The sequence below is a fragment of the Anthonomus grandis genome, chromosome 22 (assembly GCF_022605725.1).
Source record: "Anthonomus grandis grandis chromosome 22, icAntGran1.3, whole genome shotgun sequence".
Classification (NCBI taxonomy): domain Eukaryota; kingdom Metazoa; phylum Arthropoda; class Insecta; order Coleoptera; family Curculionidae; genus Anthonomus; species Anthonomus grandis.
In genome coordinates, this window is record NC_065567.1 from 10,846,762 (window position 1) to 10,871,868 (window position 25,107).

The 25,107-nt window shown below is 31.4% G+C and overlaps 1 protein-coding gene across 4 annotated transcripts in view; it reads right to left on the reverse strand.

The window, feature by feature from the left end:
* The window catches only part of LOC126748496 (plexin-A4), a 536,890-nt gene extending 512,011 nt beyond the window's left edge, over positions 1 to 24,879 (reverse strand). For 3 of the 4 annotated variants that reach the window (XM_050457764.1, XM_050457765.1, XM_050457761.1), the window contains exon 1: positions 24,404 to 24,879. The gene's annotated coding sequence lies outside the window, so the exon portion shown is untranslated. The remainder of the gene's footprint in view (positions 1 to 24,403) is intronic. The other variant, XM_050457763.1, reaches the window with a different exon arrangement.
* Between the last annotated feature and the right edge of the window lie 228 nt (positions 24,880 to 25,107).

The window sequence follows — 25,107 nt, forward strand, 5'->3', positions numbered from 1 at the left end:
AAATGCATTGCTAAAAATCCCGGTCGTGGAATAGATTTTAGAATACGTGCCATAATTTATAAATAAAGCAGATGTGTACGTTTAGTTTTGATAAAATTTTAAGAGAAACTAAAACAAAACTGAAAAATCATGATTATATAATATACCCGGTATAATAAAAAGAACTTTTTGAGTAATACAAACGAAACTTGGTATTTGGGAATAAAAAAATCATTTTAATTGTGGCTTTCTATGTGTATATCTTTTTATCTCAAACAAAAGTTGCTCTTGTCTCCATTTTATCTTATTTTATAATAAAACAATACAAAAGTAACATACCAAATTTCGCTCTTTTTGTTTAAAAACCAAAGGAGTTCTATGAGCGTGGGATTCCCTTTATCGTGGGACACCCGGTACATTTAAAATAATATATTACGCTAGCACTAATGTTGTTTTTTTTATATTCCAACAGCATATATAATTTGTTTCAAAATATATATTTTACAAATTATTAAAACATCATTTTCTAGCTTCTTAACCTTCTTGTGTCCAGTTACCAATCAGAAACATTTCGAGTTCAATTTATGAAGCGAAAAACATATTTTGGTAATAACTTGTGACAAATGGATGCCATCTGGTAAACAATTTACACTTTGGTTAAAGCCTCGTAATACTTTAAACTAAAATATGGGTAACTTATGAACATGTCTTGAAGGCTCTTATTTCATTGCACACTTTTAATTGGCCTTTAGCGACCCTGTGTAAAATGTGTGGTAAAATCATGTATGCGCAGATGATTATACAGTTACAGATTACTATTTGTTGCTTACTAACTAGATTTATTATTTATTAACCAGGTTGAAAGTCACTATTGATCATTTATGAATAAGCCCAAGAAAAGTAAAAATGTTACTCTCAATTTTAAGCTGAAAGAATCTGTTCCTTAATTAACTCAAAATAAATATATAAAAAAACATCTTCTGTGTGGATATATAGTAGCAATATAACAATTTTACTTTTATGGTTTAAATACAATCCTCTCTTGTAGACATATTTTTCGAAAAGCAGGTAAAAGGAACCAATTTTTAACTTGAGTACTTTTATTTAGAAATTTATATTTTTAAAACTAACATCGGATTTATTTACCCGACGCTTATTAAATTTGGTATTTAAAATAATTAGGATAGTTGTAATAGATACATTTTTCAAAAAACACGATATAAATTTAAAATACTAAACTACATATTCAATAAACACTTGAAGGCAATATAGCATAAACACAAATCCTGCCTTGTTAGTCTCTCCTTCCGGGAGCTCTGCATTTTCTCTAATTCATTTCATAATATACGAAGAATTTTGGTTTTGTTTCATTAAAAGGGAGTTAAAACACTTTCTAAGAAGCTCAAGTGGCACCGCCATGTGCCTGCCTGATGCCGGTCTAATCGCTTTACTACCTACCCTTTTTAGAATTATTTTAAAGCGCTTTGTTACCATGTCGGCAACGAGTAGATATTATTTGCCAGTGTCAACTACTTGGTGTTACTAAAAGGGAATTAACATTTGCGAAATATTTCTCTTAAAATTTTATGTAATTTGACAAGGTATTTGAGTTCAGTGCACCAACAATGTACAGGAGGTCCATTGAAAAAAATTCAGCAAGGTTTATAGCTTTCATAACTTCAATCAACATTCATAAATATTTCTCGACTGTTTTCAATTCTTATGGGGTAAAATTTAAGCAACTATCATTTTAAGTTCGAAAGGCAACAAAAAGCCAACTATTAAAAGCTAAGAAAAAGTATATTAGAAAAAGTATGAAAGAACTATAAAAAAAATCACTAATAAGGCAAAATTATTGCAAATTGATCTGATCTGACCAAACAATCTTATGTAAATTGGACCAGGATTCAATGACTACGACATTGAACTGCAAAAACGACAAATATATTCGATAAACCCTGTCTTTGTAGTGCTTTTAAGTTGGTAACCATGTAAATACAATATGAGACAAAGATCCTGTTTGGTTTAAATGTAAAAAGGGTAAGTTCGCAAGGTGCATTCTTTATGAAAGTGTATTAGTATGTAAAATCAAATTCATAGATGAAAAAAAAAATTGTAGAACTGCAATCGATGAGAGTCTTATTGATGAATCCAATGCGTATCACATGTAAGATCACAGTCTACTATTAAAATTTTAAAAATACTCCAAAAATATAGAATACATACAATTCAGTTAAAAATAAACTATTTTTGAATATCAACTTTAATTGAACAGACTGTGCCTTAGAACTCAATTTTAGGTTCAGTTATTCCTTTCTGCTGTAGGTGAATCGCCTTGCTGGCTGGTCTCTCAGTATGCAGATGACAGATCGATCATTCTGTCCAGGCCTATTCTCTCTATACTGTCTAGGGGGCGTTCTCGCGTGATTAAATATATTGAGAATTAGCGCACAAATAGTGCTTTGAACTAGGATTATTCAATATTTATAAAAACAAGAATGAGATTCTTTGATGTGAAAGAAATCTCTACTTCAAATCAATTTAATAAAGTTTCGCAGAATATTAATCGATTCTGTATTCATATGATCATGTAACCTACTGTATTGAGCGATATTCTAATAAATACTATAAAGCAATTCTATTTTTCTTCTACACAATCACGCATTGCTTACAGGGTATCAGCGAATGGTGGAAGAACAGGAATCATCCAATCGTGGAAGAACAGCGTTTATCGCACAGAAATGCACTTAATAAGATGCATGCTTACACTACATCTTAGAACTTTATGTAGAACATATTTTAAGAAATTGTTTTTTAAAGTACATTCTTACTATTTCCCTTCGCTTATGCTATCTCTTAAAACAAGTTTTTACTGTGACTGTGTCTCACTATGCTGATCTAAATTTGTGACATTTGGTTTAATACTGTATTGTTTAAATATGATGAAATTAGCTGTATAGTCCATATTTTATAATTTATTGTTTTATGATTTGGTGACTTTTTATTAAAATTATGTATGTGCTATCATTTTAAGCACTCACGCCATTGGTTTATAAAGGATTATACTGGCAAATACTGAATTTAAAAAATCACAAGTGATTTAGATCTTTGGTTATTACAAATTTTACCACGTTTATCAAAAATCTTTAAGCTTACGAGGGTGGTCCCAGAAGTATCCGGCCTGACCTAGAGATGTCGGTAGTAGTTTGAAAAATATCAGTGTATTAGAAAGTTTTTGTTTTTTTTTTATGGTAAACACAAGCACAAGAGGAAAGTCCTATGTCACTCTTGGAGTGGTGCTTGCGCGAAGATATTTGTGGGCGTTTATCTTGAATCGCTGTAGGTTGTGTTAGGGAAATATGTGAGGTGGAAGCCCGTTCCACAAAGAAGATGTTCTCCAGATGAATGAGTCCCGATACAGCGACGTCCTTGGGGTAGGCAGACTCGATGTTGATGAGCAGCAACTAAACAAGTATATAATCTATAAAGCATATGTTGCAAGTTTGAAGACGCCGCGTTGTTTAGTATTTGTTTGGCAGCCATCAATAGTGAACGTTTTCAGTGAATTTGTGAAAATCGAGAAAATTGGTCATTGTTATGTGATAGGTACAATACTTTTATTTGAAAGGCCTCAGCCCAACCAATATAAAAGCTGAACTGGATTCTACTCTGGGTGAGTCTGCTCCTTCGTTAACGACTCCAGAAATTTTAAAGAAAATTCACAAAGTGGTACTGGATGATCGTCGACTGAAAGTGCGCAAGCTAGCGGACATAGTAGGCATTTCAAAAACTGCAGTACATCGCATATTAACTGAAAATTTTGACATGAGAAAGCTGTGTTCAAGATGGGTGCTGCGTTTGCTCACACTCGAGCAAAAACAGTTTCGTGAAGATGTTTCAATTGAGTGTTTAGCGAAATTGAATAGCAACAAAGCAGAATTTTTGCGTCGTTTCATAACCATGGATGAAACATGGGTCCATCACTTCACATCTGAGACAAAAGAACAATCAAAACAATGGACTCAATCAAGACAATGCACCAGCTCACAAATCCGTTATTGCAATGGCCAAAATTATCGAATTAAAGTTTGAATTGCTACCTCATGCACCCTATTCGCTAGATTTAGCCACCTCAGATTATTTTCTGTTTCCAAACTTAAAAAACTGACTCAGTGGCCAAAGATTTTCCAACGATGAAGAAGTGATGTCTGCAGTTAATGGCTATTTCGAGGCGCAAGACAGTTCTTATTATAAAAAGGGTATCGAACTTATAAAACATCGCTGGGAAAAGTGTATAGAGCTGAAAGGAGATTATGTTGAAAAATAAATAGTTAGTTTTCTTTCTTGGGTCGGGTACTTCTGGAACCACCCTCGTACTTAAGTAGTAAAAATAACATGAATGAAAACACTATACTACCAAAGGCTCAGTGAAGTATTGTGCAAAGTTATTATTAACGCATCAACCCTTGATGCGGTCACGAATGTATCAATACATATTTTTTAAAAAGATTAAGACGCTTAAAGAGTCTTATTAAATTAATGTCACGGAAAAAAGACGAAAATGAACTTTGTGACGTATTACGAATACAAATCAGGATTTGAGACAAAAATCCACTTAAATTTTTATTTTCTGTAAATAAATCTTTTCAAATTAAAGTTTACATAATAAAATTGAATGAATATTGAAAGACTCCTGTAACATCCTTTTATAATATTTGTTCGATTTAAAAATGACACTGTTAACGCATAACAAATATGTATTTGCACTTCAGAGAAGTATTATATTAATTTCATTAATCTGTTCTCCCTAAAAAAACGTTGTTATGAAACCTGCATCGCAATTAACAATCCGTTGCCTCCGTTGTGTACATGTACTAATATAATACAGTCACACACTATTTCCATTTAGGCATTTTTAACAAACATGGCTTACCTAACTATAGCGTCATGTTATTGAAACTGCCGCAAGCTTCTGCTCTTACTAGGTAATACTCATATCACGTTTCTTAGGGTATTTATTACAACTTATTGTATTCACCGGAACCGAGACCGGAACCAACCCCTATATCGTTTATGCCGTATACATGCATATTTTTTCAATACTATATAAAAATTTGTCGGAAATTTTAAAACTAAAAAATAAACTGAATTTTACGACAAACATTTTATATGTAAATAGTTTGTACATTTGTAGATAGATATAGATTAAGTAAAGCATAATATAAGCACTTTAGGAATATTATTAATTTTATAATATTTAACTTTTATAAAATATAGTATTAGTAGGATTTAATAATATATTGTGAGAAGAGGTGCGTGCATGATAAATTATGTGGAATAAAATGTCATGTCGTTGAAATGCTGATGCGACTCTGTACATAATACGCAATTCACTCAGGAATATCGATGTCACAAAAAACTCGATTTTTACAAACCAATTGCCAGATCTTCTACGTCTTGTATTATATTATTTGGAATATTGGTATGATTTTGGAAAATAACGATATAGACCAGGTAGTTTTCAGACAGAAAACGAGCAGGGTAGATCATCGAATGAATAGACGCCTGTAAATAATAGGAGTAAAATAAACCCAAAGATTAGATTATAGAATTATACGGAATGAATTAACAAATAAGTTCATTCAAACAATGAGACATAGTAGAAGAAACTTCTGTAAGGAGATAAATACGTACGGTATTACTGGGTTAACATATTTTTTTGGTATTTTAGGATAAATTAAGACCGACATCCATAACTTGTAACTCAGCGCCGGAATGCCTTTAAGTAACCCAAATTGCCTCGAAATATTGTGGAATGAGGAATGGCAAATCTAGTACAGTCAACATTACTTAAACTCCAAGTAGAAACCGAGTATAGTACCGACCACGATAAAATATAAACTTGGATTGGAAATATGGATAGGAGTATGTCGATGAGCTTGAGCGTCGAACTAATGATTGACCTCAAGGCACAATTTCCGAAATGAAATATTTGGAATTTGTTGTAGGTCCTCAAGCAATACAGTTATGCAGATGTAGGTACGGAAATTGAAACATCGAAGTCTTTCAAGCATATTATAAGAGGTTGTCACACATTTGCATCAGCAGTATATTCATCTGTCTTATTGATACTACTATCCCGAATACCAACAACTTAAAAGCGACATACAATGAAAACATAGAAACGTTCATTAGAAACTGACATTCTCGTCATCCTTGATAAATCATTTCGATTATTAAATACATTAAAATGAATATATGTAAATATGCAGTCACTTGATCAAAAACAAAAAATGTTAATCACGGCTTTAGTTTAATATTTGCTTTAAGTATTGTCCTCTTAAAGTTTAAAAAGTTAAGTTTTTAAACATTTATATTAATATAATTGAACGTAAATTTTTTATACCTAAGTGTATGCCCTTAAGGTACGAGTTAATTAAAGTATGAACCTTAGAGTTAGCATCAGATTTAATGCAATAAATTTGCTTAAATACTGTGCAATCAATACTGAATCTTTAATAGGACTTAGCGAGTTAAATGGAAAACCGCTTATTAAAATAGAGACATTGAAATAAATAAACACGATCCTCTAATTTATAAGAGCACAAATATTTAATAAAATCGCACGATGTACGGAACTAATAAGATTAAATCATTAAGCAATTTAACATAAATCAGAATAAAAACCGCACCGTTTAGATAAAAGTATTTCGAAATTAGCCATTGTTGCGTAATAATGCCTTTCTCAAATACTTCGAAATGGACAAAGTTGATCAACTTTAACCGTTGCACTAAAATTTGCCGTAAAAAAACCGTCTGAGGCTCAAAATTCAATTACGTTAGTAAAAAGCTTAGCTTTAATGCATTATTTAATTATTTCAGACATATTAAACATAAAAGCATCATTTGAGAATATTCCGAAGGTATAGACGGATGACAGCGATTTATCAAGCAAAGCATTTTTGGAGAAGCTTCTATATAGTTAAAATATAATTAAATATAGGTCTAAAATATAATTTATAACTCAATATAGAAACCCTTTCTCTGGCTCCTATTTATAATTGTAGAATTTATACTTTTGACAATTTTAGTACTCAACTATCTACTATTATTGTATTAACTATTTAAATCTTTTTATAGAGCATTTTTAATCAAATTAGTATGAAACAAATATATATTTTTTTGGGAAACAGTCAAGTTAGAATTAATGAGTAGGTATTGCAAAGTATTACTTTTACCGTTTATAATAGAAAACAGAAAATATTTTTATCATACAATTCTGCAATTCGTTTGAATTACTGGCGACGATCGACACCTACCTACCTGCCCTGCGTATTTAAAATGCCCATAATTGACCATCCATGAAAAAATGTCTTTATTTACTAAGGTATATTAAATAGAAAGAGCAAATACTACTAGGGGGCCGCCATTTTGCGTGATTGTGTCCTTTCGATGTTGGTCACTCTGACAAATTTCAGTTGTGCCAATTGTAGGGAAACAAAACAATTAAAGTTTTTGAGAGTTACAATTAGTAAAGAATTTAAGATAGTTGCGTTAGATCTGTGATTTTTCTTGTACTTCTTTAAGAATTTCGTTAAAAAAGAAAGTAATCCTTACCTAAAATGAGACAAAGTTTCAATTAACTTGGGATAGATGCATGCTCTTTAAAATATTTGTTTTATTATTCTAATAATCTTGAATCTTATAAATCTAAACTTAAACTTAAATCTTATAAACCTTAAAACCTTAATACCATGAAAATGATGATATTCATTTAAATTTTTGATTGTACTTAACAAATTCAGTTAAAAACACTTTACTAGTGTTTCCACATTATAGGTACAACCATCTATTAATCAAAATCAAAATATAGATGATTTTATGTTATTAAGGTTTGGCATTAGCAAGGGTTTATATAGTAAAAATAAACGACTCTATATATCATTCTATCATAAACAACACAGACAGACAATTCACAATAATTCGGTTTTGAGAAACAGTGAACGAAATATGTTTAAATAAGGATGGCGATACATTATCAACGTATTAAATGAGGAAGCTACATCGCCTGTTGCAGACGATAAACCCAAGCGTCGTTTACAAATCGCCAAAAACTAGGCAAACGTCAGCCTCGTCAACTTCATTACCGTCATTTAATATATTTTTTGTTGGCATAACACTAAAAATGTTCAGAGTGACCAACATCAAAAATAATGGCAGCCACCAAACAGTGGTCATTTTTGGGTATCGTGGTCATATGCATTAGCAGTCCATATACATTTATTAGGTTCCTGGTGTTTCGGGTTATTATTCTGCTGAAAAGACCAACGAAGTGGCATATTTTCTTTAGAATGAGGAAGCAAATGGTCTTCAAAGATATTTAAAAACTGGTACCGGTCCATTTTACCATCTACTTTTACCAATGGCCCTATTCCCCAACCAGAGAAACAGCCGCAAATCATAATTTTGCCACCCTCATGTTTTACCGTTGCCCTTGTATAACCGGGATCCAGTTTAGTGTCTCTAGAACGGCGAACCTATTGCATGCCATCCGATCCAATCAAGCAGAACTTAGTTTCATCGAGCTTGCTTTTCCAAATGGTTCTGGGCAAACAGGATCCTAGCTGCTCTATTCTTCTTGGATATTAAATGTTTTTCAGCTGGTCGACGTCCGTAAAGGCCCATTTGGGTTAACCGACGGCGAATGGTTTGCAAAGATCCTTTAACTTCCGGTATTTCTTTACCGGACAAAGGGATATTTAGTGGCCAACCTTTTAATTTTTCTCTCTGCCACTTTGTCTACTTTTCTTGGCCTATACCCATCCTGGGGTAGGCAACTACTGATATGTATATGCCTGTTAATTTGTGCATATCATTTTGTTTAACACCATCTTGAAACTTTGAAATAAGGTCAATTTCACAAGGCAATTTGTATAGTGTAACACAATATATCACTATTAACACCAAAGTGAAAATAAATTTAGACTCTTTGAACAACAGAAAATAAATGCCGTTTGGAATGTTTGTCCACTTTTTTCAACAAAAAAACTGTGAAAATTTCTTCTGCGCATGATTAAGATAAGATAAAGGATGTTGCAACATTTTTAAATAGCATTAGCAAAGATTAATATAGCTCAGTAAATAGTTTTACAAGTAGTAAATTTTAAAGATTTATTACCATAAAAGTAAATGTTTTTCCACTTTTGGCCGATAGTGTATATTCAGTATCAAGTTACACTAAGTTTTAGGAAATACAAGGAATCTCTTTTATTCTATGAAAAGAAATGCTTTAGTTCTTAGAGCTGCTCTTATATATACTAAAAAGACTCTACATTAGGTAGAAGATGCCGGTTCTGTTTTCTCTATAAAAGTTCAGTCTATCAAAGTATAATCCCAAGCAGTGTTAAATAGTAACGATTAAATGATAATATTTCTGCTGGCTTATATAACAAATTTATATCAAACATACATCAACCTGGCATTTAACACTTAAAAAAAAAAACACAGCAGCCTTTGCTTTTTTTATTTATTGGCCTATAAGGAAAGCTTAAAAACAAAGCTCGATTCTTTCCTCTCTGAAATCTATTTCTTAAAGTTTCTAAAAAAACAGAACTGAATATTTTAAACTAAATTTACAGCATAGAGATCACTCGATTTTCTACCCGGCAGATTAATTTATTCAGATAAATATAGCCAACTACCAGCATTGTAAAAACAAAAAAAGAACTGTTTTTAAGGTGTGATTGTCAACATCCGCATTTCATTGTCTTGAGAATCAGATATTAGGATATAAATTTTTTTTCCGAAAAAACAATTTCCATACAAAAAATTAATATTAAATAAATATCTTTTGCTGGAAATTGAATTCTTCTACACCAGTGATCTGACAAAAACAGTTATTATTGTTAGCATGCAACTAAAATCGAGAGTAACAGATATTTAGCATAAATTTATCGAGATCATTAACAGTTATACGAATAAAGTTTTTAACAACCTTTTAAAATAGGTTGTCATGATAAGAATGTTGATATGACACGCAATTTTTCCGATACGTTTTTGTAAGGGTATTTTTTCATATTATCATTTAAAAGATATGCTCTCTTTCAAAAGGTCCTTTATATTTCTTTGTAATGCTTCGCTAAAGTTACAGTGAATTTTTTTTAATTTTATTTTTACATACAAAATCGTAAACCTGTATCTATATATACATTCATATTGTTTTGAGGGCAAATAAGATAATTTATTTGAATGACTAGGCAGACAGATTGGCGAAGTCAACCAACTATAACCAGCTTTAGAAACTGCAAAAAACAGTTTTGAGACCAAATCTTAATACTAAGGCCTTAATACTAAAACTCATAAAGACGGCAATAAACAATTAGGTAAGTAAGTAAGACACGCAACATCTGTACAGACATCACAGGCATAAGATTGCTCTGGCACATAATGAGATGTAAAAAACAATGATCATATGCGACTGTTCAGCATTGGAAAGAAGTAGGGACCTTGAGACTGCCTCACCTCAACCAGTAAATTAGAAAAATGCCTTTACCCAAACAACTTATAGAACTCCGCCGAACGTCGGATATTACGGAAAATCGAAGTAAGTATAGGCTACAAGAGATTTGTTTACTTTCCCAACTCAAAATTCCTGGTTAACTAGCTATTGTAAGAAGCTAGTTTTTCACATTTTAAGTCCCGTACGCTCAAATTTTAGTACCTTTATGATAAGAAATCTAAAATTCAACAATTTTAGTTTGTTTGTCGATTTCGTCAGAATAATTTAATCCTTAAAATTACGGCAACTGAGATGAAGATAAAAGCCAACGAATGAAAAAAAACTTCTATTAAGGGGAAGAAATTATTTTCGATTCCAAAGTTTGGGAACTCATTCAAATGTATGATTAGGGGCGCACCTTCTGTTACTTGGCATACCTCAAACTTAATTCAAACTGTTTTGCATATTTGTCTGTTGTTTGCTCGTCGCGAATTGCGAAAATCTATCGCGCTACGTCAAAACATAGGGAGTTTCTCGCTATATACTCTCCTAGCGAGTTGCTGTTTATTAAATAATAAACATGACGAACGTTAGCTTGGCGTTAAATTGAAAATAACAACTCTGTTTAATAAAAATTATCTTTTTTTCTTAATTTTAATAGCAAGCTTTTATAGAGGATTTCAATATAACTTTCTTTTTATTCTAGTCGAAATTGTACTAGTAAGCATGAATAAACTTTACTTTACTTTACTTCAACACCTAAAACATTCGTTGGGTCGCCAGTATTAGACTCTTCTCTCTCAAATCGCTTTCCAAAGTAAATAAACTTTAAGCTTTAAGATCCGTATCAAATACTGTCGTTAATGACAATTGATACGGATATTGATGATGTTGACGAACTTCACCTAAGGCAGTACTATAATGCATTCAATTTGATTATTTCACAAAACAATAACCATTGCAGTGCGTGATACTTGCAGGCTAGATCGATCGCACGTGATTTCGTGGTAAAATTTCACCCTTTCCTATTGGTCAAAAAACCATATCGTTTCGACAGCCGAAATTCACTTCCCGTATAAAAGAAGCGTTCTTTTGTTTTAAAGTGCTAGAATATGCAAATTGAATATACACTCTAGTTTTATCCCGACTTCGATTTAAAGGTTTTACCTATAATATAATTCTTGGTTTTAAAATGCTAGCCAAGTATGCCTAGAACCTAGAAGAATTTTAATAAATCCGTTCGAAATTAAATATATTAAAACTTTGGCATACTTTCAGTATACTATAATAATACAAATTATCTCTTTCAACTCGTTTAAATGGAACATATTACCTTATAATAAAAGCCCGTGTTAACCAAAAAAGTTCGTGAATTTCATAACATACTGTATGTAAAATTTTGAATGGCAATCCAGGCATATTCCTCGATTTGGCGCAAAGCCAGCTTTTTTGAATGTGTGATAACTTCCTAATTTAGAGTTGAACTTAAATAATCGGTGAGGGCTGATAGAAGTTTGTTATTTAAAGTTTAAAATTTATCGCTTGAACGTTATCACTTCTGTTTTAAACTCAGTTTCGTTCCCTTGGATTTATCAGATGAGTAGCATCTGTTTAAATAATACAAAAACGATTAAAATAACGTATTATACCATGCATATCTAGTTGGCATCCTAATTTTATATTATTTTAATGTATATTACAATTTACATTTATATAAATCTGTAAATGCATTCCATCAATAGGTTTGATGTAAGAGAACATCAATTTGTTACTTACCTTTGTATCTTTCACCTACATATTATAGCTATTATGCTTTTTAAAAGACGTCTTTGGCCATCCGCTGGCGTTAAGACAATACGGATTATGGGATCATTATGAATATTAAATCTTAAGTTAAGACCTGCAAAGAGACTTCCTATCTGATACACCTTTTAGACTTAATAGAATGATAATAATTCAAATCTAAATGGCAGAATATAGTAGGCAATTTGCGTATTTATGGAAATTTCCATATGCTCCTAGCTCTAAGACGTTTTAAATTACCAATTTAGTGCATATGATTTTTACCTTGTCCAGTACCGTAACAAAATTACTTAAATGTGCACTGATTTTAGTCCAACTGACTGGTTATATTTTTCCGAACTGTTTGACTTCCACAGTTAAAAAATTGATTTTCAATTTTTTTATTATTATTCTGGCTATTTCCAACCTGAAGCATTCATTTTCAAGCCTAATATTTTGAAGTGACTTAGTTTGTTCAATAGATCTTGCTAAGCCAACAATATTTTTTTTTATAAAACAATGCCAATTAATTTAATTTGTTCCTGGCTTTCGAAGAATGTCAAAGAATAAATAAATATGCAGCGTACCCTGTATCATACAGCGCGGCTATTTTTATATTAAGGGATCCGCCTTTTCAGAGGTTTTTAAAAAGTAACGAAACGTTTTCATTTCAAACATACCGCCTTGTTATTGTTACGAATTAAGAGTAAAAAAATACTGTATTATAATTAAAAAGAAATATTTTGAATTTAGGTCAAATACAGAATACAATTGGATACTGCTGCTTACTTACCAAAGAATCCATAACAAACCGCATTTTTAACGTTAACTCAATATGTAAGAATACAAATATGATAGCAATACCATCGTAAATATGCAGTTTATTTCTCTTAGGGAACATTATGCTGAATGAAAAATTATTTCAAATTGGTATCATTAATTAAATGTAACAACTAGCTTTGGATCATCTTTATAAAATTTGGGGAAAATCGGAGAAGGAACCATTAATAATACTTTCCGTATACAGAGTTGTCTTCCTTTTTAACTTATATAACTAGAGACCATCCAAACATAGCAGAGTTCACGAATTTCATCCGAAATGCAATGGGTATTCACTACAGAAAATAAATTACTACAATTTGTCAAGTTAAAACCTTGCTTTGACCAATGTCATTATTTTGGTGGGATCACATTTTTCTACAAAGGCTCACATGAAAGGGTGTTTCAGAGCTCATCGGAAAAATTAAATATAAACCGCAAGAAAGCTGCTTTATTTTTCAGTGTTAGCCCGGACAGGTCATTTTATGACAATTTTTTATTTTAAGAGACCTCTTACAGTATTTCGAGATTTTATCAAATACAATCTTAGAGGCAGCTATAATCGGATTAGGGTATCTACTAATACTCCTTGCGGACTGTATAGAAAGCAACTAAATCTTGGTTGTTACTAATATTTCTAGTGTTTTTTTCATCCTCTATACGTCAGATCTTTTTTCTAGAAAAATAGTTCTCAAAAAATTAACCGCAAAAAAACTGCAAAATATTAAACTGTTTAATGGTGTTCATCTATAAAATGACATTAACTTATGGTTGTTCTTAAACTGTGTTACAATCTTTTTATTTAAATAACCAATTTATTTTGTAACAAATTAAGCAAGTTAATTGGGAGTCGTAATCCGATGATAGGATGAGGGTTGCTGCCGATGTATGCGTCTCAGAAACGATAAAAACCGTTATTTGTAACTTTCCTAATTTTTAGGATCAAAGACTTCAAAGTCGCATTTTCAAAAAAGCCATTGACCTATTGTTCATTTAAATATGCAAACATTTCAAGAATGTAAAAAATAGGTATAAACAAATGATCACTTCGGATTTTCGTCTCGTCGATTTGTATATTTTAACTAACATCCCTTGTACACGAATCACCATTATGGTCTACCCTATATGATCGAGTTATTTTTTTCATTAAATAACCTTTATAACAAGAGGAGATTTAAAAAGGGGAAATCCAGCATTTTATTTTGAAAATTGCCTGCCTTAAAATACCGCCCTTATCTCCATCGGAATTAAAAGGCGAATTAGGAGAGGCTTTATTATAAGGTTATTTTATTCAGCATTTTTTAGCATCTCCGTTTTTAATAAGCCAATGATTAATAGATTTCGTTATTATTTGTCAGAAATGCCTTTTCCGCAAATTTTATGATAACTATTAATTGTATGAAAACGGCATTTATTGATGATTATGATTCTTTTAAATACCGACTAGAATAAATATATTTAAATACCAATTCCGATTTTTCCGAAATACTTATATAAACTCGCCGCAGGGTATAAGAAAATCCGCCAAGACTTGTGCCAAAATAGTTGACAAATTAGAATGTTTTCGTGAAAAAACTTATAACTCGACAAGGCGATTGGTATATATTCTAAAAAATGCAATATTAGTACAGAAACTCAATTCTTCATAGAAAAATAAAATGATATTTAATTAAGAATAAATTGATATTCGTAATCAAGAAACAAATTTCAAAAACAAAAAAAAAAATTCAAAATCAATATTTGATTAAAATCGGATCAAATTCTTGTATTGCGATAAAATCATTAAAAATATTTATAACTTAAATTAATATTTGTAAGTATCCAATCCAAAATTAGCAGGCATATACTAATGACAACGGGATAATTAATAATGATCAATATTAATAAGCTGTAGTACTGTGCATTCTTTAAAATTCGATGTTTTTCGTAAAATATATTAGAATATACCAGAACCAACACTTCGCAACTTAATAAGTTATTACTTAATAGTTAAGATAGTTAAAGCTGAGTTTAACCTCACTGTTGAAGAACAAAAAAAATATATTCTTACTTTACTTTGCAATTTTTTTATATCAGGAAGAATTAGTCGCATGACCTGCGCACAAATGTTGTTATAAGAGAGGCCATGAGACAATGTTGGAAATTATTTTAAAATTCTTAAAGCTGCCGATGATTTTTTTACCATAAGTGGGGAAGGTTAGGTCTATTTAAATTACAATTTTATTGAATAATCGGAATTAACCAAGCTAGGTCTCGTTGAACGAACTCTGATTATAATATGCGCATATAAAAATAGTCAAAAGGAACTGTTTAATGGCTAATTATTTCTTACTCATATTTTATTAGAATGGTAATTTTGTCTTAAACATAAGATAGTTAAAGGCTTATTTATTATTATTTTTACCAATATCTCCAGTTTAAAGGTTTTTGCGACCGTTCTTGGAACTTTCCAGCAATTTTTCTCGGCCACTTTGACCACAATATGTTTTTTCCGTGGGCCATATGACTAATACTTTCCGAGATACTGCTAAGAGCCATTCTTAGTGGGTCACTTAGTATAATTTAATGAATATGAAAGCAACAGTTTTTTAGGGTCGTGCAAGTTTTGCAAGGTTTGTGGTTGTACAGGACGACGACGAACGGCCCTTTTAAGTTGATCCCAAAGATGTTCTATTGGGTTGAGATCCGGGCTACATGCGGGCCATTCCAATCTTGGGAGTCCAACTTCATCCAGATATTCGCTCACTACATGTGCAACGTGAGGTCTAGCATTACCATGCATTAATGTAAATTGGTTCCCAATAAATGGAGCAAATGGGACAACAACTTCTTGAAGGATTTCCTCAATGTAACGGTGGGCGGTTAGAGCTCCATTTTCAATAAATACAAGATTGGTGCGTGCTTCGGTAGAAATACCCGCCCAAATCATGACTGAACCGCCACGATATGAGATTTGTTCTGAAATGGTGCAGTCAGGATATCTTTCATTTCTACGTCTGTATACCCGCTCACGACCATCCGGCGTCCTTAAAACAAACCCTGGATTCATCTGTGAATAGTACGTTTGCCCACTGTTCTAGAGTCCACTCAAAATGCGATCTTGCACCTCTCAACCTCAGTCGGTGTTGTCGATGCCGAGGAAGTAATTGTGGACATCTTGCTGGCCTTCGTGAATAAAGTCCAGCTTCTGCTAATCTTCTACGTATCGTTCTTTCACTTACACTTCGAAGTATTCGCAAATCATTTTTTAGACACACAGCAGTAGATCTTCGATCTCTTAAAGAACTAATGGTGACAAAGTGATCATCAGCTGTATGGGTCATTCTCCTTCTGCCAGAGCCTTGTCGTCTAGTAAAAATTCCCGCGTCTGTAAATACCTATTCCAGGCATCTCGAACTGTACACCGCGGAAATCTCAGAGTACGTGCGACATAACTTTTGCTACGGCCATCCTCTATTAACGCAACAATTCTACCCACGTCTGCTGGAGTTAATACCATATTGACACACAACAAATTATAATAGTGACACTGTCAAACTTTATGTCATATTAATTGCGTCCTTAGCCAACGTCGATAATTTTTAACCGAAAACTTGACATTAATTATCTAAAAATAAGCTTCAAATCAGCGTTTTAATAAAAAATTTGCAGCTCGCAGCAGAAATGAGATAATGAAATGAATCAAAAATCGAAATGTTTAGAATACATCAAAGATTACAAGGAACAGTATGTAAACAGAATTATCCACCCTAATTTTTCTACAGGGTCTTTTGAAATTACGAGAAAAAACAACAGTTTGTTTTACTCCTGTAAAATATAGCCTAATCGAAAAATGCTACTTTACAAAATGATTTAAAAAAATCACAACAAATGTATCTAAAAACTGATGGTAAAATCGTGAAAATCTGATATAAAAGAAAAAATTTATAAAACATCAAAGTTGGCCAATATTTCAGGGTGACGGAATGTTGTGCCGGCGAGTATACTTACATCTATAAAGAAATTATAGAAATTCTATAGTTTTTTTGAGTAATCTAAATATTTTCCATGTTTTGAGATCGTTATTCTAAATTATTAAAAGAAATATTACTTTTCATGTCCTATCTATGCTTTTGCTTGCTTTGCTTACTAATACTCACCATTAAAACCTCTGATGGTATGTTTTCCCAATAATTATGGTATGTAAATACCTTACTAACTACCTAATACCTACTACAAAATTACATATTTAAATGTGTTTTCAAGCATCAGTAGCTGTAATTGGCCAATTCCCATTTTTCAATTAAAAGCTTGCCAGCAAAGTCCGAATTAAAATGGATTTTTGGTAAGGTCTTTGTAACTTTTCTAATTCTAATGTTAAGCTTACAATGATTGACCATCATTAGCGGTATCAGGGGTTGCTTCCAGATACGCTTTTTCTAAGTAAGTACATTAAAAAGTTATGTTTTGGTTAAGTTAAAAAAAAGTTTCAAAATGGATTTAGTAAAATATGGTTTCTTCTTAGTTATAAAAGTATATAATATCTCGCAAAGAGTTAATGAGTTAATCGTAGCAAGACTTTTGAGGTATACCTTTTTTAAGTAAAACTGTTTGCAAGATGTTTATGTTAAATAAACCTAAAAATCTACCATGTTTCATAAAAAATCAAAATGTTGCTATAGTAATCAATAAATAAAACTATAAAAGTAAATCAATCTCGGTACTATTAAAGTATATATTTTGTTCCCACAACCAAAAGTCAATAGAGGATATTATCAAAACCAGTCACAAATAACAATAATACCTTGGTAGGCACCCTTTTTCAAAAACTCACTCTAACCAATTTATTTGTTAAAATACTATGTACCTACATAATTGAACAAGCAGTTTGCCAGTTTCACGTAAGTGCTTCACATACACTTTTTTTAACCAGTAATGAAAACTATGGAACAATGAAATTACTAAGATGATGTAAAATAAAAAGTTAAATCACAGGTAAAAGTATTTAACAAAAAACAGAATCCTTTAAATACTAAACAAAAATATAGATTCTTAAGTACTAGGGTGAACCTCTTCTAGTCCATCTTGTGTTTTCACTAACAAAACTACTAATTAAAACAACTAACCATTTAAATTGTTAAAAAGCTTAATATTTAAGAAGAATATTTAACACCTATAAGGTAAGAAAATATACAGTCATAAAGTCATGTGTAGAATTTTCTTAGAATCATACAAATTCCCATGCTACCTTAGAAACGTTTTTATTACCATAAAACGTTGTGCAACAGCAAAATAAACTGCTGTTTGCAATAAATTGTTACAAGAGTTAGAATAAACCTTGAACCATTCATTTGTTGTTATTAGTCACCTTATCCGTTAAGATAATCTTGTTTGTTTAGTCTACTTTTGCTAAGGCTTTAGAAATGCATGTTTTTAAATTGATAAAACACTTGCATGAAAATGTGAATTTTAATGATCATATTTTGTTTTATCAAACTTGAAAGCATTGTCATACAGTATTGTGTAGAATAATATTAAGTTTCTTATTTTATTAGGTATTAGCCACTATTTACACAGGGTGCCCCATAAATAACTTAACAGATGAGTCCTTTTAAAAAAGGTAAAGGCTAAGTTAAAATTTTGTAGTCCGAAAGTCGAAGACGACCAAGATGCAGGGTGATAAACTAAATATTTTTTTTTAAATTTTGGCCATAAATTTAGCATCAAAATAACAAAATTTTGAGTTTTTTTTTTGACATGGACAACCTTAAATTTAACCTTTTTTAAAATTATGTTATAGAGGGCTCCACTAGCAGCATTTTGATTTTCTGTTTAACTTCGTAACTTTTTTAGACTTGGCATAATTTTGTTTTTTTACGTAATCTCTGCATTGTGCAAACAGTTTCCATTAAAAAAAGGTACACTTCAAAAATTCTGCGACGATTCACCCTTTTCGAAATATTTACAAAAATTTTATTTTCCTACTTTAGGTTAAAATACTTCTTAAGTAGGATATGCCTGACAAGGGAAATTATTATAAATGTCATTGTCACTGTCAGGATTTATGTTCTTGTCAGTTACTTCTATGAGCGATTATAAAAAATGAAACTTTTATTAACGTTATCCATTACCTTTTATTGCGTTCTTATTATTAGTTATGTTAGCTATTATTTATTGCTACTCGCACGAAGTCCAGATTTTAACACCTTAGATTTTTGCATTTGGGGATACATGAAATTAATATTAAAAATATTAACTGCTACTGACTCATTTCGAAAGGAGCAATTATTTTCTGAAGATTTTAAATAGTTTAAGAATATCACTTTTTGAGTGCATTGAAAACTTTAAATATAAATATCTCGAAAAGGGGTAATTGTAGTGAGATTTTTGAAGTGTACCTTTTTTAAGCAAAACTGTTTGCACAATGCCTATTTTTTTAATAATGCGAATCCTAAAAAAGTTAAAAGAGTTTAAAGAAAATAAAAATGTTGCTGGTGCTCAATGACATCATTTTATAAAGGGTTAATGTTAAGATTTGTCATATAAAAAAGAAGCCATTGTCCAAATTTTGTTAAAAATGAAGAATACATGCTAAATTTATGGCCAAAAGTTTTCAAAAATTACCTTGAGTTTATCACCCTGTATCTTGGTTGACTTGGAGGTTTGACTTGCTGATTATGAAAATTTAACTTAACCTCATGCTTTTTTTAAAAGGAATCTGCTGTTAATAATTTACTTGATGTAGATTTTTTAATGTCCAGGGACTATGGATCTACCTATCAGCCAATGAGTAATATAGCAATATTAATTAAAATATATATATTGTTTGCACACTGCATATTTTAGATAAAAAATTTAATAATGCCAATCCTAAAAAAGTTATGGAGTTAAAAAAATAAAAATCTTGTTGGTGGTCTATGACATACAGTATTGTGCATAAATATAGCAACAAGTGATGTCTTCAAAAATATTATTTGCTCCTTTATTTATTCCATATTATTTCTTTACTTTTAAGTACACGCCTCTGTATTATTTATAAATATACCGAGATATCATAAGAATGCCAATGCAGAGTAAGGAACTTCATGTTTGTTTATTTAGGCAATGTGCATAAATATACCAACATTCTTGTTTCGCATTTATTTTATCTGTTAAATATCGGTTTAACTTAAAATGGGTCACTCAAAAAACATCTCTGGTGATGTAAGAAAAATTATTGTGGAGCATTACGAAAATGGTGTTAGGCAGAGTGACATTGCAAGAAGCTTACGGCTTCACAGGTCAATCGTATCCAGAGTTTGCAAAAAATTTCGCTTTACTGGAACAGCTGCACCGGCGCCCATTCCTGGTAGACCCAGAAAAACAAATTTGAGGATGGATAGGCAGCTGCTACGAATTTCGAAAGAAAATCCTTTTTTGTCTTCTTCTCAAATTTTGGCAAAATTAAAAGAGGGTGGAGGAGTAAACCTCAGTTCCAGTACCGTAAGGAGAAGATTACTTGATGCCAACTTACCTGCTCGTCGTCCCGGCAAAAAACCGTTACTCTCAAAGAAGAACGTCAAGGCTCGTTTTCACTTTGCCCAATCTCATGTCCACTGGTCTGTAGCTGATTGGAAGAAAGCCGTATTTAGTGATGAATCTAAATATAATTTATTCAGGACTGATGGAGTGATGTACGTCAGATGCCCCAGTGAACAAAAATTAAACAAAAAGTACATTTGCCCCACAGTTAAACATGGAGGGGGAAATATTCTTGTATGGGGATGTTTCTCGGCTCGTGGCATGGGACCCATAGTAAGAATAGTGGGCAAAATGGATCGTTTCATATACAAAGACATTCTGCAAACACATTTAGTGCCATACATGGATGAAGTCATGCCAGTAACAGCCATATTTCAGCATGACAATGATCCAAAACAATCTCAATTTGTTAAGAGGTTAAGAGGCTATCTGATGAAAAAATAAATGTAATGTTCTGGCCATCTCAATCGCCAGACCTAAACCCTATAGAGAATTTATGGCATTACATTGACCAAAATCAGGCACCTAACATGCTCTAATACAAATATTCTTTTTGAAATAGTGGAAAAGGCTTGGAAAGAAGTGAACAATGACTATATTATAAAATTAATTGAGTCCATGCCAAGAGGATGTGCAGATGTTATAAAGGAGAAGGGGTACTACACAAAATATTGAATTAATTTTAATTTAGTTGGGTTATATTTTTTTTAGAATTAAAACTATTTTTTGTTGCAATATTTTTGAATAATAAATTTGCATAAAACAATTTGGTGTTTTATTTATTATGATACAAAAAAGATGATAATATGAAAATATAAACAGGCTCTAACTATTCTTGTAAATAATATATAAATCTTACTTATAAAATAGATACTAAAAGATATATAACAGGAAAATTTAATGTTGCTATCTTTTTGCACAATACCGTAATTTTAAAAAAGGTTAATTTTAAGAATTGCCACATCAAAAAGAAGCCATTGTCCAAATTATCTTAAAAATGAAGAAATTTATGGCCAAAACTTTAAAAAATTACTTTAAGTTTAAACTCTGTATCTTGGTTGACTTGGATGGACTTTCAGACTTTAAAAATTTAACTTAACCTCATTCTTTTTTTACAAGGAATCTGCTGTTAATAATTTACTTGATGTAGATTTTGTTATATCCAGGGACTATGGATCTATCTATCAGCCAATGAGTAATATAGCAATATCAATTAATATACATAAGTAATTATATATATAGATATATAGCAATGTTCTTCTGGAGATAAAGAAAAAACCCACCCAACTTTACAAATTTTACAAACCTCAGTACAATTTTTGTTTTTTCATATACAAAAAAAAGGGTACAATATTAAAAATATGAAAGCAGATCACGGCTAGATTAGGAATTAATTAATGTATTTTTGAGAATTATTAGACTTTTTTAAATTTTATAATGAAAAATCATTAAAAAAAATTAAGAAGTCTTCTGTTAAATACCCTAGATGAATTGAATTTCTTTTTTTTCACATAATTTCGAACAGGGGCGGATTTACGCAAAGGCTGAAGCCTAGGGCGGCAAATATTAGGGGCGGCAAAATCACGTTTAAAAAAAATTATCGGAATAAATAATTTAAAAAAATCTGGCCGAATTCAATCGTCATAAGCAGGCTTATTTTGATTAAAACATTCGAATTCAGCCTAACCTATACGCAGCGTAGGCTTCGTTGAAATTCTCAAACGGCGAGCATGTTGCCAAGAATTTAATAAAAAATTTTCTTTTCTAGATATTACTCAACTGAGCAATATGAGTTCTGGTGAATTAAAAAAAACTGTTCTGTTCCTACAGGAGAGCTATCCCAACGACCTAGACATACACTTTGAAGGTGAAGCATCACATTTTCTGGAGCATGTGTTACATTCTAAAAAAGACACCCAGTGCTCCATTTTAGAACTATATGAGTGGTTTACAACAATGAACTTAAAAAGTATATATCCAAATATTGACATTGTATTTAGATTGTGCATTTGTTTTCCAGTCTCAAACTATTCTGCTGAACGAAGTTTCTCTTGTTTGAAACGCATTAAGTCTTATTTAAGATCAACCCTGGAACAAGAAAGACTAGAAGCTTTGGTAGTATTAAATATTGAACCAGATGTGACAAATAACGTAAATTTCATAGCATTAATGATTTTGCAGAAAAGAAAGTTCGAAAAAAAATCTAAGAATTATTTTTTTAATATTTTTTTTTTTTATTTTTATTTTTTTGTATATTCTATGAAATGTGTTTGTTTTAAAGAATAATTGTTGTTTAATTTTGCGTTTTACTTTTGTTAAATGTGTTTATTAAATGTTTATAAGCAGTTCTAATGTAGTTTACACTAATAATATAATGCTTCTGATATACAAAAAATATTGACTTTAAAATATTAAATTAGGGCGGCAAAAAGTTAAATCCGACCCTGATTTTGAATTATGTATAGTATTGTCTAATGTAATTTTTTATTTATTTTAATAGTGACATAATATCTAATAAAATATATAACTTAACAAGACAAAAATAGAGATTTTATATTTTATTTACGTTTTTAATACGTATACATATACGATATACATAATTAAATACATATAGGTATTCGACATCTTTTTATCCCTTTACCACTAATGGTTTTACAAAATAAATCATCCTTATTATTAATTAGTAATTGGTATATATTTAGGCTTATACCACGGTCTTTTTTATGAGCCTAAATATACTTATATAAAATCAATACTCAGAATATAAATCCGCAACCGTTTTTCCCCAATTTTCTTTTCAAAAATAAGGGTAGGAGTGGAAGATCAAGTTTGTGCACATTTTTGAATAATTAAGTTTATTCATCACGGTAGTTTTTCAGATTTATATTCCTTTTTCAAAACAACTTACTGTACTATCTATTGTTATATCACAATGAAATTAAGCATGCCCTAATGCCATTATGGTACTGTGCCAGTCACTTGCTCCTCACATGTGTTTAAAGCTATTTTTGGGTGTAATAAAAGTCACTAAGCCATATGTCTTAAAGAATAGTTAAACTTGATGTAGGTATTCAGTTATTTACTTCTAATCTGTCTTCCAATTGTGGATTATAGAAATTTAGGCTATTCTAAAACCTAACTTAAATGATTAGGTATTTAAGGTATTTTGAATGAAATAAGTGTTATTAAAAAGAGATTAATCATTATTAGAAAGAGAATTACACATGGATGTAACACATATTTTCTTATTAATGAAAACATTTCAATTTTGACCGAGAATTAATTTAATGAAATGAAGTAATAAGTAATAAAATAAATGATTCTATTACCCATATACATAGGAATGTTAGTATACCATTATATTGATTGTGAGGTAGGTAATATAGAATCTTCGCGCGCCCTAAGCCTAAGCAACACACCTACGCATGCAGTAAGGAATTCCGTGCGGTGAATTGTCACTTTTTCCACATCCCTCGAATGTACAAACAAAGCCCACACAAAAAAACCTTTAAAAAACGCTTTATTTACAGTAGTGGATACTTCTGTGTCCAATGTGAAAATGTTATTTCAGGCCAGGCTATCAGAAAAATCATGCAAGATAACCATAAGGTCAAGCAGAGAAAGCATAATAATAAAAGTCTGTGACAGAATTGGAATGCGGTGTCTGGTCTGGTCTGGTAAGACTTTTCAGTTGTTTAGTTCCTATGACATACCGTAATGCGTGGCGCTGAGAGCGCTTGAATGTTTTTAATGTTATTAAGTCTTTAAACCTCAAATTTTCTAAGGTATTTAGCTAAAGTTTACTGGGGTAGCTTGTATTTTTACCTAGTAAGAAGGCTTCAGTTATCTTAGGGCTCTGTTTTGACGTGAAAGCACATGGCATGCGTCTAAACGATAATATTTGGACACTCGTTCTGCCTCGAAAATGCAAACAGAAACACATTCGATGGTTGTTTTTTAAGTTGTTAGCCTATAACATCGATAAACATCAACACACACTTAAAAAAATGCGAACATACCACTATAACTCATTAAAAAAACCACCGAGATCGAAGCGTTGAGGTTAGAATCGCTTTTGCCCACTTAACTCGTTTTCGACCACAATGTTTCTACAACTAAAACGCTGTATTGTCCTTTAACAACTGTATTTATTTATGCCAATTGTTTGTTATGTTTCTATCACGGTTTTGGGGTAATAAAACAAGAACTGTCGACCGATTCCGACTATGCGATGATCGGGAATAACCGGCTCTCAAACAGACAGCAAACGCGTAACTAATTCCGCTCGGATTCGGTCAACTAACATCTCTTGCCGAGACCAACCAGAGTTCCCATATACCCCACCCTAGTGACGCAAGCGCCTACCTGTCAAGCTTTCACGAGCCCAGCGTTCGGAATAACCAATTCCATTGATGCCGCTTCGTTTAACGATTTCCCCAGTTTTTAACCGATTCTCTTATGATATGAACCGGATTTTGAATTATATCGCCTTTCAAACAAAGAATTTATAATGGAATCAATATGGAATA